The following is a 14205-nucleotide window of genomic DNA, read 5'->3' as shown; positions in this document are numbered from 1 at the left end:
CCATGTGTATTTCATCTGTTTTTGTGATTGTGGACTCTGGAGTACAACACTTCAGTAGCCCCACTCTTTTGTGTGTTACACAGCACCTTCAGTGCAGTGACACAGGGTTGTCTTTTAGACTTCCCACCGACTCCATTTCTGAGGCTGACTACTGTCCCCCAGAAAAGGGTAAAGTTGCCATTAACTTTACATAGTCAAATAACCACAGATCCAGTACACCCCATCTTACATGGAGTATTGGAAAGGGTTAATCCTTAGCCCTTTTTATCTGTACCTCTTAGAGCATTTTTTTGCTCTTTTAACATTTAGACTTGGCTGGTGGCAGTGGTATCTACCCTAACCTTTCTACCGTGATTATGCTATATAAACGTGGTATTGTTTTAGGCTATTATATTAGCCTCGAACATAAACCCACTTGACCAAATACTCTTTCTTTTGGCTCCGGTTGGGTTTATTCGCCATTTCTTTTTGTTAAAGTCCTTCTTGGGTTTTACTTTGCGCGGCAAACGAGGTTTGCCTTCTTTGTTCACTGTCTTTCGACAGGCTTCTGCCAAGAAGCCCTCCTCTAGGCACCTGAGTGGGCTAAATATGAGGGAGGGGTGTAGTCACCCCCTGCACAGGGTATCCTAGGAAATCCAAGTCACACTTTGCCATGAATGGCTGAGGTGGTTGTCCGGGCTGGACAACCCCCCTGCTGTGTGATTGACAGCCAGGCTGTGTGAATGGGGGATTTTCGCATAAAAGGCAGGACTCTTGGGCTGGAAGTCAGTCGCCACTGGAACTACTAGGAACCGAAGAGAAGCGGAGAAGAAGACGGCTGCTGCAACTACCCCGTCCCGGTGAAGCCCTGCTGCAGTCCTGAGCTATCTATCCTTCGACGACCAGAGAAGATCTAGTCTGGAGTCTTCTTCCCTTGAGCTTGGTGCGGTCAACCAGGTCCTCTTCCACAGCCAGAGGATCCTCTTCGTGGTCGAAATCGCTGCACCCGGCTTTAGTGGTCCGGATAGCAATCTGAAGAGCCTCTCCTGTTTAAAAAGGAGCGCACCTTTTATTCACCGTTGCTGCTGCTGGCTTCATCCCTGGGTAGTGCAGACGCCTCCAGACGTCCTCCTTCTCGTCTCCACGACCGAAGTACCAGGAACCGTGGGTCTGCAGGAAACTACCAGGAACAACTGCCGTGGCACCAGCTTCTTCCTTGAATAAGGTACTGTGTTCTGCTTCTAGGAACTGGGGTGAATCCCTTTTCTCCTCATCCAAGGCTTGCCCTTGTCTTCCCTCCTTCTTATAACTTTTGCTTCCTCTGTTGACAATATCCAGTTACTCCTGGCAACGTTGAATCTTGAACTGTCTGACTGTGTGATCCTCGACAACAAGAACCCGGTTCCACTTGACACTGGCTCCGGCCTATTGACTTTTGTATTTCTGTCAGCGAGGGTTCTCTGATTGTGTCTGTCTTGACAAAAGATTTGCTTATGATTTTTGCCCCCAACTCGCTCTAGTTAACTCAGGTGCTAAGTGTGTTTTTGCCCCAGTAACATTTCTGTCCGCGGATACGCGTATCTTTCGTAAGACCGAACTGTCATTACTGTCAAAAAGTATGTATTCCCGGTAACGTCTTTTGTTTCCCAACACCGGTCCGTTAAAACATAGGGTACTTACCTCGAGTTCTATGTACCAAGTGAATTGGTTGTTTGTAGTGTGTTTTACGTGTGTTTTTTAAATTAATAGAAGTGTTGTGTTTTACAGATGGTTTAAAAATAAATGTACTTATATTTTTTACCTGAAACCTTGAGTCAGTGTTTGCTTGAGCCACAGTAATTGTGGTCCCTATGTGTAATCTCTGCTACTGCTCATATACTCTTGAGATAAGCCTGGCTGCTCCGCTAGTGCTACCACTTTAACATAGTAATACAGGCTTGTACCAAAGGTGAACTTGTATTACCACTTGTAGTCTTAATTGTGTGCAGTGGTCCCTAAGGGCACTGCACAGGATTCTGCCTAACACTGATGGGCACAATAGTGTGCCATTCTGCACCCAGGATGCCCAGAACCTACCGCTCTACCCATTGGGGGGCCTGTCCGACATTTTGTGCTGGCCCTCCCCCCCTTCACCCCAAATGGGTTGGGGGCACCTCATGCAGGCCTTCCTGGGCCTCCTACGAACGGCTGCGTGAAGTACACCCCCCCTCTATTTGGAGTGGGGGTGGAGGGCCACCAAAAAATGTGGGACAGGCCCCCCAGTGGGTGTGGCAGTAAGGTTTGGGCAACCTGGGGCAGAATTGCACACTATTGTGCCCATCTGTGCCAAGGGGAGTAAGGTAAACATAGAAATAAATTGAAAATGGCAGGCTGCACTAGGTGAGGCTGAGGGGCACCCTAAACCGCCGGGGAAATTTGTAATGTAAAGGGGGGTGCACCTCTCCACCCCCCCCCCCCCCCAATGGAGGGATGGGGCATCTCATGTAGCCCTCCCTGGGGGCAGATAAGCTGGGGGGGCTGTCATGCACTCCTCCCTGGGGTCAGGTGTCCCTTACTAGGAGCAGATATCTGCCCCCAGGGAGGGCTGTATGAGATGGCCCCCACTCTATTGTGGGTGGGGGCGCAGGTGCCACCACCCCTTCCCAATACAAAATTTCCCATTGGTTTGGTGTGCCCCACAGCCCCCTCTAAAATGCTGTCTACCATTTTCACTTTTTTCCTTTGTTTACCCAACTACCCTTGGCACAGATGGGCACAGGAGTGTGCCATTCTGCCCCCAGAGTGCCCCAAACATACTGCCCCACCCATTGGGGGGCCTGTCCAACATTTTGTGGTGGCCCTGCCCCCCTCCCGAAATGGGTGCGGGGGCACATCATGCAGGCCTCCCTGGGCCTCCGACGAACGGCTGCGTGAGGTACACCCCCCTCTATTTGGGGGGGAGGAGAGGGCCACCAAAAAATGTGGGACAGGCCCCCAGTGGGTTGTGTAGTAAGGTTTGGGCACCCTGGGGGCAGATTGGCACACCAATGTGCCCATTTGCGCCAAGGCAAGTTTGGTAAACAAAGACACAAATTGAAAATGGCGGGCTGCACTTTAGGGGGGCTGAGGGGCACTCTAAACTGCCGGGGAATTTTGTAATGTAAAGGGGGGTGCACCTCTCCACTCCCCCAATGGAGGGGCGGGGCATCTCATGTAGCCCTCCCTGGGGGCAGATAAGGTGGGGGTCTGTCATGCACTCATCCGTGGGGTCAGGTGTCCCTTCCTAGGAGCAGATATCTGCCCCAGGGAGGGCCGCATGACATGGCCCCCACTCCATTGTGGGTGGGGGCGAAGGGGCCACCACCCCTTCCCATTAGAAATGTCCCCAAAGGTTTGGGTTGCCACACAGCCCCCCTAAAAGGCTGTCTACCATTTTCAATTTATTCCTTTGTTTACCCCACTCCCCTTGGCGCAGATGGGCACAGTAGTGTGTCATTCTGCCCCCAGGGTGCCCAAAACCTACTGCCTCACCCATTGGGGGCCTGTCCAACATTTTATGGTGGCCCTCTCCCCCCTCACCCCAAATGGGTGGGGGGGCACCTCATGCAGGCCTCCCTGGGCCTCCAACGAACAGCTGTGTGAGGTACAACCCCCCTCTATTTGGGGTGGGGAGGAGAGGGCCACCAAAAAATGTGGGACAGGCCCCCAGTGGGTGGTGTAGCAAGGTTTGGGCACCCTGGGGGCAGATTGGCACACCAATGTGCCCATCTGCAGCAAGGCAAGTTTGATAAACAAAGACACAAATTGAAAATGGCAGGCTGCACTATAGGGGGGCTGAGGGGCACCTAAACGGCCGGGGAATTTTGTAATGTAAAGGGGGGGTGCACCTCTCCACTCCCCCAATAGAGCGGCGGGGCATCTCATGTAGCCCTTCCTAGGGGCAGATAAGGCGGGGGTCTGTCATGCACTCCTTCCTGGGATCATGTGTCCCTTCCTAGGAGCAGATATCTGCTCCCAGGAAGGGCTGCATGACATGGCCCCCACTCCATTGTGGGTGGGGAGGAAAGGGGCCACCACCCCTTCCCATTAGAAATTTCCCCAAAGGTTTGGGTTGCCCCACAGCCCCCCTAAAATGCTGTCTACCATTTTCACTTTTTTCCTTTGTTTACCCAACTCCCCTTGGTGCAGATCGGCACAATAGTGTGCCATTCTGCCCCAGGGTGCCCAAAACCTACAGTCCCACCCATTGGGGGGCCTGTCTGACATTTTGTGGTGGCCCTCTCCCCCCTCCCCACCCCAAATGGGTGGGGGGGGACCTCACGCAGGCCTCCCTGGGCCTCCTCCGAACGGCTGCATGAGGTACACCCCCCTCTATTTGGGAGGGGGGGAAATGAAAATGGTAGACTGCACTTTAGGGTGGCTGTGGGGCACACCTCGTCCTTGTCACTCAAGGGGTTAAGCAGAAATGCCGCCCTTGTTTAAGACCATTTTCATTTTGCACAATACTACCTGTGTCCTAAAGCAAAGTGAAAAGCATGTTCATGATTGAAGATGCTTTAGTAACACTGTAACCTACAAAATGCAGGCAGTTTAACAAAGTGAACAAAACACAAATTCCCTTTTACATTACTATTATTACCTTACATTATTATCTTGATAGAATCCTTAACAGAGGAGAGTGTTAAAAACATTCAACAGACAGGACTCATCCCAGTTGCTTCTTTCAAGAAACAGTGTCAATTACTAAAGTAAAGAATGGATTTGCAAGCTGCTGCTAGCCAGGCAATCACCAGTGAGCTCCATGATTTATGGGGGTGCTGCCATAAATAGCCTGTGTTAGTGGTATGCAAGGAAGAAATAAAAGGGGCGTATTGACAAGATTCCTGTGTGTAAAAAGGTCTTATACACACCTTATCTGGAGGGCCGACAGTACAGCCTTCTGTCTTGGGAAGATCCGTAATCAAGTCCATGGAAGTCCATGGAACAACACTGCTAGGGGGTGTTGGAAATTGGTAATGGATGTAAGAGGCCTATTGGTGAACTGAGATGTGATTTAGACCGGGCACATACTCCACATCCTTGTAAGTAGTCAACGATGTCTTTTTTCATGGATTTCCACCAAACCAATCTTCCCAGTTTCTTTAGTGTGCACTAGGAAAATCATGACCCCATTGGAGGGCAAAAAGCTGCTACTTCTTAGTAGGTAGCCATAAGGAAGTACCATGGAAGCAAAGTCCTTGGATCACTCTATGAGATGGGTGTTGAGACAGGAAGTCCTGAATATTCTCCGGGTTATATTCTTCCTTTAATTCTTGTTCCTAGTGTGTTAATGGAACATATGTAGATGGCATGGCATGGTAATGTTTATTTGTAAAGCGCCTATACACAAGGCAAGATGTTCAAAGTGCTCAAGGAGGGAGGGGACAAGGGGGGGGAAACAGTCATTCAGACCCCTGAGAATTTCTGAACGATACAAGTCTGTACTGGCAGAGTAAGTGCATATAATACCATTAACACAAAGGTCTGACAACGATTCTGTAGTTTTTTGCCTTGAGGCACCGCCATGCAAGGAGGGGAGAGAGGGAAGTTAAGATAGACTATCTACAAGGCATGGTACGTTCAGATCATGCAAGTGCACAGACGGTACAGGAGAGGGGAGGGGCGTTTGGGGGGTAATCCAAGTGTGCCCAGTTAGTCAGTTAGTCAGAAACTAGGTAAGTGCTGAGAGAATGCCATTCTCATGGGTCATTGACGAAGTGCAGTAGCAATGAGGCAAGTGCAGGCCCGGCGGCAATGCGAGAGGAATGGCGAGGGGGCTGGGGACCAGTGAGACTCTGAGGTACACTTGGCGGCCAGTCGGCAAGATGTGTGGAAAAAGGTGGGAGAGAGGGATAGAGAGGAGAGAGAGAGGTTAGCAGGGTAGAGGGAGAGAGAAGGAAGAGGAATGTCTTAAGGAGTTTCTGTGTGGAAAAAGGTGGGAGAGAGGGATAGAGAGGAGAGAGAGAGGTTAGCAGGGTAGAGGGAGAGAGAAGGAAGAGGAGAAGAGGAATGTCTTAAGGAGTTTCTGGAACTTAAGGAGGTCAGGCTCAAGACAGGGGTGGCAGGGAGGCTATTCCAGAGGGAGGCCCCTGCTGAGGTAAAGATCTCCCTCCAAATATCTGCTTGGAGAACCGGCTCACTCGCAGAAGGTTGGAGGTAGATGAGTGGAGGGCTCGGAGGGACATTGTTTAGGTAGGCATTGTTGCAGATGGTTAGGTCCCAGGTCCCGAAAACCTTGTGGACAATGCAGATGGTTTTGAACTTGATCCTTGCAGCCACGGGGAGCCTGTGGATGGATTTCAGGGCCAGACAGATGGGGTTACTCGGCCAAGGATACGTCTTGCGGTTCTGTTCTGGGTGAGTTGCAGATGGTGCAAAGCAGAAGCTGGGAGGCTGAGAAAGAGACTGTTGCGGTTTTACAGCCTAGAGAGAACCAGGGCTCTGGAGACAGTGAGAAAATGAAGAGTACCTCTGAAGAGGTGCAGTTGGTAGTTGGACTTTTTAGAGATGTCAGAAATGTGAGTGGAGAAGGAAAGAATGGAGTTGAAGTTGGCCCCAAGGTTTTTTGACTCGCAGGTGGGAACAGGCGCAGGGCAAAGGGAGGCCGGCCAGAGTGAGAGTGGGAAAGCTGGAGCAGGAGTCCCAATGCAAACTATCTCAGTCTTACTGGCGTTGAGGCAGAGGTCATTTGCAGCACACCAAGACTGAATTGCAGACAGTCAAATATGAGCGAGATAGAGGAGGTGGCTGATGGTAGCCTGAAGGAGAGTTGTGTGTCATCCGCATAACACTGGAAGTTAGAGATGAAATTGGCAATCAAACATGCCAGGATAGCCATGTAGACATTGAAGAATCGGAGAAATAGGTTAGAACCCTGGGGAATGCCGCAGGTTGAAAGATTGATGGTAGAGAGAAAGGACCTAAGTTCCACCTTGGATGGGCGGTCGGAAAGGAAGGAGATTAACCACTGACCTATGATTTCCAGGGTGTCACAGAGGCGTGCGATCAGGATTTTGTGGTTTACTGTGTCAAAATCAGAGGAGAGGTCAAGAAGAATGAGGACAGAGGGAGTGTTAGTGTCAAGATGTGAGAATAGGTCTTCACGGGTGTTCAGAAGAGCAGGTTCCGTGCGTCTGGATGCTCTAAAACCAGACTGATAGACTGTCACTCAACTGGTTCCCTGGAGATTGTGTCTGTTTGGGACCACGTTGATACTGATGATGCCAAAATTAGGCCAGAAGAAGGTTGTACTTAGTGTTGCTTGACATGTCCATCTGCCCTCCCTGGTACCTCTCAAGGAGAGTGGATTTGCTCTTTGTCGGAGTGGTAGGTTCTTCGTCCGAACCTCTGTAGCCTGTATCTTCATGCTTAGCTCCTGTGAGGCTAAGATAGAAAGAGCCGGACTTGTCAGACGATGACCTTCATGTTCTCCTGTCAGTACAGAGACCTTCTACCAAGTCCATTTATACCTGCAGGTGGCGTACATTTTCAACCTGGTGCAGCGAGAGGGGCCTGGATCCTTTATCCTATCCTTTCTCTCCTGTGTTCGATTTTATGCTGCCATTGGCTGAAGCAGGCTTGCATATTGGAAGTTTTAAAGGCTACCTCGCCCCTTTTTTGGTTTTAAGAGGTCCCTGGAACAGTGCTCGCTCTGAATAATCACCGCTGTTAGACAGTTCTTGCAGGGTTTGTGTAATCCGTTTCCTCCCCCCAGTTTGTGGTTCCGGCATGGGATTTAATTTAGTTTTGAAATTCCTTTTGGGTGTTCAGTTTGAGCCCCTCCATTCCTGTTCTATTAGATAACTCACCTTTAAGGTGATTTTCCTGGTTGCCATCACTTCAGTGAGATCAGTGAGAACTCCAAGCATTGCCGTTTTTATCTCCCTATTTGGGTTTTTCCAAAAAGAGGTTGACTTTGAGAGTGAGCCCCTCCTTTCTGACGAAAGTGGTCTTGGATTGCAATCTCTCTCTCAGTGGATCCATCTTTCTGTGTTTTTTCCTCTGGCTCACTCTTCCAAGCACAGGAACAATTCCATCGGTTGGACCTGGTGTGGTCCCTTAATTTCTAAATCTCTCGAACTAGAGAGTCTAGGTAAGGTGACTTTTTGTGGGTTATGCTGGTGCACATGCTGGCAGGACTGTGACCAACACACCCTGTCAAGGTGGGTCAATCTCTGCATTTTAGAATGAAATGATCTGGCTGGGGGTCTCATAGTCTATTATACAAGAGGAGTGGCTGGCAGCTCTGCCCTGCAGAGGGGGGAGTACCTATCCTGGACATCTGCCATGTTGTGTCTTGGGCATCTTTGCACACATTTGCTAAGCATTACTGCTTGGATTCCCTTTTGGAACAGGACGCCTGTTTTTGTAGGGTGGTCTGCCAGAGTCTAATGGTGTAGGTGGTGTCCTTGCTTCCTCCCTCCTCCAGGTTTATGTACTGCTTAGGGAGTCTATCATAGATGAGGAAACCGTGAGAGGAAGGAATCCATTAGAAGAACAAATGATTTACCTATTGGTAATGTTCAATGGATTGCTTTTCAGATTCCTCATCTTGATAGATATCCTCGTCCAGCTCTGCTGCTCGGAAATGTTTTCCCACAGGTGGCGTAGTGGACCTCGACTCGGCCGTCAATCTGTCTTGCGCAGTGGTCGATCGTTTGCTCCAGAAGTGACGTCAGGCGCCATACATATACCACATCACTACACCACATGCCTCAGTTTCTTTTTTCTGCACGCTCACACGCTGCATCGGGAATCTACTCAAGTTTCACTTGAGGTTTTTCAATAACTTTTTTCGATTTACCTCGACAATGTTTTCACACCGGATCTTGGGTTTCAAGCGGTGCCCTGATTGTGAGGCCAAAATGTTAGTGAGGGACACGCATGTCGTCTGTTTGTGGTGTTTGGGTTCCACTCACAATACAGAGGCCTGCACATCATGCGCCAAGATTCAACCCAAGTCCCTGCGAGTCAGAGCCCATAAGCAGCCCCTGGGCCGACAATTGCCGAAGTCTCTGGCATGGTCTCTCGTCCGGTCATCTAATGCCGAGGCTGAGGAGCCCACTCGTTACAACGAGGGCCAGCACTGCAAGAAAACAAAAAAGAGGTCCCACTACAGAAACCGTTCCTCATCCTCACGAAAGAATAAGCAATGCCACCATTGGCCGTAATCAGACTCTTTCTTGGAGCGAGTTAAGCCCTCTAAGGGACCGTCCACTTGGGAAGAGTGGGATTTGTTTAAAAAATAAATGCTTGACATGTTTCCTCAACAGGTGGCTGTCGGCGCGGCTCCCACCCCCGACCAGCAGGCCCTCGGAAGCAAAAGCAGTGCTCTATACCCGCGAGCCCACGCTTGCCAAGAAGTCGATGCCTTCAGCACTGACTTGAGCTTTTGAGCTCTGTACCTCAAACGGCAATATAATCGCCCTCTAGAAGCCTCTTTCACAGCGCCCATCGCCCGTAGGAGCTATCAGCACTGATGCCTAATCCATCGGCCTCTAGGGCTCCGCTGCAAGCTAAGCCCTCAGCCTCGGCATCCAGACCAATGGATCCGAAGGATAAGCCCTGGATGTTGCCCAGCAACGTTGGCGCCTTTCAACCGCTGTCGCGGACATGCTTTTTCGGCTCCATCAGGTCAATTTTTGGCACTGGTCAAGCTGAGGAATGTGAAGAGGTCAACCCCATCTTTGTGGGTTCCAGCAACGTCAACTATTTCAAGACAACTTGATGGACAAGAGGGTAAGAGGAGAGATGCCTGCAGTACTATTTGAAATGAGGAAAAGACTGATTTCAAGGTGATATGAAGAAATATCTAGGTAGAATGACACTGTATGGAACACAGTGATATTGAAAAGGGACTAGCAGACGCTGCTGTCTGAAAAGGTCATAAGAATTGGCTCTATGACATCTACTGCAAAGAGCATTAGCGCAATGGAAGAGCTTCCGGTCGGGCGTTCTAGGGAAATGGCTGGAATTTGTTTTCTTTTTTTAAATTTTTTTAATAACATCTCACAATGGTTCTGAGGGTATTTTTTACACTTGTTTAATGTCTTTGAAGTCATTTAAACAGTACATTTTACACAAGCTAGTCTTGAGATTGGTGAAATGCGGTGGTATGCTGGTATTCCAAGTCCTTTAAACCATTCAATTGCTGGAAGTTATTTAATATAAGACAAGAGTCTAAGAGGAGAGATATCTGCAGTAATATTTGAAGCAAGGAAAAAAATTATTTCAAGGTGATATCAAGAAATATCTAGGTGGCATGACACTGTATGGAACACATTGACATTGAAAAGGGACTAGCAGATGCTGCTGTCCGAAAAGGTCATAAGAATTGGCTCTGTCATCTACTGTAAAGAGCATTAGCACAATGGAAGAGCTTCTGACTACAGTGCATGAGGTCTGGAGCTGGTTGGAATTAGTTTTCTTTTTTTAAAAATTTGATTTATAACATCTCACAATGGCTCTGGGGGTATTTATTCACTTGTTTAATGTATTTGAAGTCATTTAAACAGTACATTTTACATCAGCAAGTCCCGAGATTGGCGACATGTTGTGGCATGCTGTGTTCCAAGTGCTTTAAACCATTTAATTGGTTAAAGTTATTTAATATACGACAAGAGGCTAAGAGGAGAAATGCCTGCAGTACTATTTGAAGCAAGGAAAAGCCTGATTTCAAGGTGATATGAAGAAATATCTTGGTTGTAGGACACTTTATGGAACATAGTGACATTGAAAAGGGATTAGCAGATGCTTCTGTCTGAAAAGATCATAAGAATAGGCTCTATGGCATTTGCTATGAAGAGCATTGAAGCAATGGAACAGTTGCTGACTACAGTGCATGAGGTTGGGTGCTCCAGGGAGCAGTGCGATTTTGTTTTCCTTTTTAAAATTTGATTTATAACATCTCACAATGGTTCTGGGGGTATTCTTTCACTTTTCTAATGTCTTTGAAGTCATTTAATAATACATTTTACATCAGCTAGTCCTGGGATTGGTGACATGCTGTGTTCCAAGTGCTTCAAACCATTCAATTGTTGAAAGGTATTTGATATAAGACAAGAGTCTAAGAGGAGAGATACTTGCAGTAATATTTGAAGCAAGGAAAAGACTGATTTCAAGATGATATGAAGAAATATCTAGGTGACATGACACCATATGGAACACATTGACATTGAAAAGAGACTATCAGATGCTGCTGTCTGAAAAGGTCATAGGGAATTGGTTCTATCTAATTTAAATAAAGATAATTAGTGCAATGGAAGAGTTTCCGACTACAGTGCATGAGGTTGGGAGTTCTAGGGAGCTTGCTGGAATTAGTTTTCTTTTTTAAAATTTGATTTATAACATCTCACAATGGTTCTGGGGGTATTTATTCACTTGTATAATGTATTTGAAGTCATTTAAACAGTACATTTTACATAAGCTAGTCCTGAGATTGGTGATATGCTGTGGCATGCCGTGTTCCAAGTGCTTTAAACCACTGAATTGCTTAAAGTTATTTAATATAAGACAAAAGGCTAAGAGGAGAGATGCCTGCAGTACTATTTAAAGCAAGGAAAAGACTGATTTCAAGATGATATCAAGAAATATATAGGTGGCATGACACCGTATGGAACACATTGACATTGAAAACGGACTAGCACACGCTGCTTTCTGGAAAGGTCATAAGAATTGGCTCTATAACATGTACTGTAAAGGGTATTAGCGGAATGGAAGAGCTTCTGACTAAAATGCAGAAGTTCAGGGAGTTCTAGGTAGCTGTCAGGATTTTGGTTTTTCACTTGTTTAATGTCTTTAAAGTCATTTAAACAGTACATTTTACACCAGCTAGTCCTGAGATTGGTGACATGCTGTGGCATGCTGTGTTCCAAGTGCTTTAAACCATTGAATTCCTTAAAGTTATTTCATGTAAGACAAGAGGCTAAGAGGAGAGATACCTGCAGTGCTACATGAAGCAAGGAAAAGACTGATTTCAAGGTGATATGAAGAAATATCTAGGTGGAATGACACCATATGGAACACAGTGACATTGAAAAGGGACTTGCAGACGCTGCTGTCTGAAAAGGTCATAAGAATTGGCTCTTTGGCATTTGCTATGAAGAGCAGTGGCGCAATGGAACAGCTTCTGTCCAGTGCATAAGATTGAGAGTTCTTGGGAGCAATCTGCAGTTTATTTTCTTCTTTTTAAAATTTGATTTATAACATCTCACAATAGTTCTGAGGGTATTTTTTCACTTGTTTAATGTCTTTGGAGTCATTTAAACAGTACATTTTACATCAGCTAGTGCCGAGATTGGTGACATGCTGTGTTGCTATCAGGTCTGTCACTAATGTCTTCCTCTTCACTTAAGGATTGGAGCTCACCGGTTCCCCCTTCCTCCTCACCTGATGTCGTAGAGGAATAATCCAGCTCCTGTCGTCGAGATCTCTGTGTATCTGGTTTCTTTTTTTTGAGCAGATAGGGTCTACCTCGAAAGGAAGCCACCGTGATTTCAGTACTGAAAATCCCTGGTGGCTCCTCTCCGCAACAGCCGAGAAGTTGCAGGGGAAAAAGCCAATGGCTGAAAAAAAAAAACAAGATCTTGCAGGAATTAATATGTCGGCTAGTCTTTGAATAGCTCTTGAATATGCTCGGAAGGGTATAAGCAAGATGAGCACAGGTTCCTCTATGATGAGAGCCAGATATAACAGCAGGAGGATACTAGGGAATCAGATAGCAGGGTAGAAAAATGGGAGGACCGGAATACAAAGTATAACGGGAACTCACAAGAAAACCACACGAACAAAGTAAAGAGGAAACAGAGTAATAGGAAAACATAATGAACCAAAAAATGGAAGGCACTGGAGAATAATGAGAAAAGAGGAACTCAAGCGGAGTACCACACAAAGTGTGCCAAGGTAAGTAGAGGAGAGGGCGGATCACTGCCAAGGGAAATGATCCGGAGCGCTGGCAACGAGGGAATCCAAGAAGTTGCAACGCGCCGATCTGCCAAGTGAAGTGTAGTAAATACACTTGGCGGCCATGTTGGAATAGACTAGACCGCAACTCACGTTGTAAGAACAACGTGATGGAACAGTCTAATGGCGGCCGTACTTCCACCTATTCCACACCCGCCAGTTTCCCCGATTCATGACAGTATGCCCCCCTCGAAGGCGGCGTCCTCCTGGTTTGCCTGGGTGTAGGCCATGGAACATGCTATGCTGAATGCCAATGTTTGGAACGGACTCCATTGTGCATCTTTTTGCAAGTATTTTCTTATAAGAGAGTGTGTTTTCCAGTGTGACCTCTACTTTGATGCAGCCCCACCGTGGACTATCCCAGTTCCACTCTTCCAGACGCCCAGCTCTGGGCTTCCCTGCCCACAACGTGCCTTTTTTTTTTTTTTTCCATTCATCCACAGCCAACCAATTAGTGTCCAGTTGTTGTGAGGTATCTCGCCCTGAGGAAGGCAACTTTTACTATGTTATGGAACTCATGGCCAGACAGGTGGCACCTTTGCCGAAAAGTTGTTTCATGATGTTAAGTTGAACTTCTGCAGTTCCAGTATTATTATTTTTTGACACGTACACGTAGGCAGACCTGTCAATGAAACACAGGGAACAGAACAAATTTAGACTCTGCCATTTTCTTATGAGAATTAAACTTACAGTGGCCCTTTACTAAGCCACAAAATCATGTATGTTGGCTTACAATTAGGTCACTTTCCACTATTGGCAGTCTATGGGCCTCATTACACGGACGGCGGTAAGGAAATAACGTTACCGGTAAGTGAATACCGGTAACGCTGAATTTCCTATCCAATTACGATCCGGACTTGCCTCTATTAGCGCCATCGTTAAGTACGGTGGCACTAATAGCGGCAAGTCCGTGGGCGTGCGACCCCCAGGTCGGAAATAGCGGCATGTCGATAATAGCATCCCATCACAAGGTAGGTGGACATGGTAATAGCGGCATGGTAAAGACCCCAAAACACCCTACCGCCATGGCGCTAATACCGGCATCTTGAACCACCCGTTAAGAGACCTGAGCAGTCCACCTGCCACAGGTGGACACATCCAGCACAGGTGTAGGGGATGGAGACTGTGGCAGCACAAAAGGGCACACCACACCCCTTCCCACACAAAAATGCCTCCAATACTGCCCGCATTACATGGGCTGGAGGATGTGATTGTAGTGCGGCACCATCAACAGCACGAAGCACAGAG

The sequence above is a fragment of the Ambystoma mexicanum genome, chromosome 3p, assembly GCF_040938575.1.
Source record: "Ambystoma mexicanum isolate Mex_15411 chromosome 3p, UKY_AmexF1_1, whole genome shotgun sequence".
Lineage (NCBI taxonomy): Eukaryota > Metazoa > Chordata > Amphibia > Caudata > Ambystomatidae > Ambystoma > Ambystoma mexicanum.
This window is presented reverse-complemented; position numbering follows the sequence as displayed.